Source organism: Colobus angolensis, unplaced genomic scaffold (assembly GCF_000951035.1).
Source record: "Colobus angolensis palliatus isolate OR3802 unplaced genomic scaffold, Cang.pa_1.0 Scaffold92, whole genome shotgun sequence".
NCBI lineage: Eukaryota > Metazoa > Chordata > Mammalia > Primates > Cercopithecidae > Colobus > Colobus angolensis.
The window spans coordinates 2269762-2272210 of NW_012123154.1; the positions used below are offsets into that span (position 1 = coordinate 2269762).

At 43.9% G+C, this 2449-nt stretch overlaps 1 protein-coding gene across 1 annotated transcript in view; it reads left to right on the top strand.

Annotated features, from left to right (window-relative positions):
• LOC105504454 (ATP-binding cassette sub-family A member 3-like) overlaps positions 1 to 2449 on the top strand; it is a 76803-nt gene that overhangs the window by 12854 nt on the left and 61500 nt on the right. The gene's annotated exons all lie outside the window — the stretch shown is intronic.

Consider the following 2449-nt stretch of genomic DNA (forward strand, 5'->3'; position numbering starts at 1 on the left):
ATGCACGTGTAGTCCCAGCTACGTGGGTGGCTGAGGCAGGAGAATTGCTTGAACTAGGGAGGAAGAGGTTGCAATGAACCAAGATCATGTCACCAGAAAAAAAAAGGAAAGAAACATGAAAAGCAGCTCAACAGTCAAAGACAGGTTTATTTTTGGAGAGTAAACCTGAGAGGGGCTTCTGGCCAATTTCGGTCAGGAGCCCTGTCTCTTACAGACAAAGTATATCTTGGTTTTAGGGTGAGAGAGCTTATCACAGGCTTGGAATGTTTCTGTGTGGGTGAGAAGTTTATTGTGGGGTTGGAATATCTCTGTTTGGAGGGGAGGTTATCTTGGGGCTGACATTTCTCTGGCCAGAGGGGAGATTATCTCAGGACTGGCATGTCTCTGGTCAGTGTCTCATGCGTCCGTGTGAAGAGATCACCAAACAGGCTTTGTGTGAGCAACATGGCTGTTCATTTCACCTGAGTGCAGGCGGGCTGAGTCCAAAAAAGAAGTCAGCAAAAGGTAGTGGGATTATCATTTGTTCTTATAGGTTTTGGGATAGGCGGTGGAACAAAGAGCAGTGTTTTAGGGGTAGGGGATGGATCTCACAAAGTACATTCTCAAGGGTGGGAAGAATTACAAAGAACCTTCTTAAGGATAGGGGAAGATTATAAAGAACCTTCCTAAGGGTGGGGGCTATTACAAAGTACATTGATCAGTTAGGTTGGGGCAGAAATAAATCACAATGGTGGAATGTCATCAGTTAAGGCTATTTTCACTTTTTTTGTGGATCTTCAGTTGCTTCAGGCCATCTGGATGTATACGTGCAGGTCACTGGGGATATGATGGCTTAGCTTGGACTCAGAGGCCTAACATTCCTGTCTTCTTATATTAATAAGAAAAAACAAAATAGTGGTAAAGTGTTGAGGAGGCGAAAATTTTGGGGGGTGGTATGGAGAGATAATGGGCAATGTTTCTCAGGGTTGCTTTGAGCGGGATTAGGGGCGGCATGGCAACCTCCAGTGGGAGAGATTCAACTGAAGAAAGATTTTGGGGTAAGGGGTGATATTGTGGGGTTGTTAGAAGGAGCATTTGTCATATAGAATTATTGGTGATGGCCTGGATGCAGTTTCGTATGAATTGAGAAACTAAACAAAAGACACAGCATCCAAATAAGAGAAAGAGAAAAACAGGTATTAAAGGACTAAGAACTGGGAGTACCCAGGACATCCAACTACAGTGTCCAAGGGGGTTCAGTGTAATTATTTGCTTGGTTGGCGAGTTTTGGAGCTCTATCCTTGAATTTTTTTATGTTGTCATATACCAGGCCAGATTAATTTAGGTAAAAACAACATTCTTCATTTAAAAATATACAGAGTGCCCCCCCCTTTTTTAGCAGTGAGTAAGTCAGGGCTTCGTTGAATTTGGAGGAAAGAGAAATGCAAAGCCAGCAATTGTTTGTTAAAGAAAGATTAGAAATGGCTAGGAGAGAGTGATTGAGATTGATAGTGTGGTGGAGATAGCTGGGGAGAGGTAGAGGGTGGCATAAGAACAGGAAGGAGAATAAGAGTAAGTATAAAGGTAAAGAACAGGACTTCATCAGAGTGAAAGTATTGGAGTGTACTTTGTCACTGAAGATCTTCTATCCACTTAAAGAGATACTTAAGGGTGGCAGTTTGAGGTAAAACCAGGAGCCACTAAATATCAAGAGCCTGAGAAACTACTTGGGTGATTAATAAAGGCTGATCCGTTATCAGACTGTATAGAGGTGGGAAGGCCAAACCGAGGAATTATGTCTGACAGAAGGGAAGAAATGACCATGGTGGCCTTCTCAGACCCTGTGGAAAAGGCCTCTACCCATCCAGTGACAGTGTCTACCCAGACCAAGAGCTATTTTAGTTTCCTGACTTGAGGCATGTGAGTAAAGTCAATTTGCCAGTCCTGGGCAGGGGCAGATCCCCGAGCTTGATATGTAGGGAAGGGATGGGGCCTGAATAATCCCTGAGGAGTAGTAGAATAGCAGATGAAATACTGAGAAGTGATTTCCTGGAGGATAGATTTCCACAATGGAAATGAAATGAGAGGTTCTAAGAGGTGGGCTAGTGGCTTGTAACCTACATGGAAGAGGTTATGAAATGATGACAATAGAATGGGCCTGTGAGGCTGGAATGAGATATTTTCCTTGGTCCAAGAACCATTTGCCTTGTGTGGGAAGAGATTGATAGGTGGAAGTTTCAGTGGGGGAGTAGGTGGGAGTGACCAGGTGTGAAGGAGAAAATCTGCTGTGAAGGATAGAAGTTGGAACGCTAGCTGCTTCTTTAGCTACCTTATCAGCATAAGCATTGCCCTGAGTGATGGGATCTGATGCCTTTTGATGGCCCTTGCAGTGTATGACTCCAGCTTCATTTGGAAGTAAAGCGGCCTGGAGAAGAGTTTTTATTAAAGAGGCATTAATGATGGAGGACCC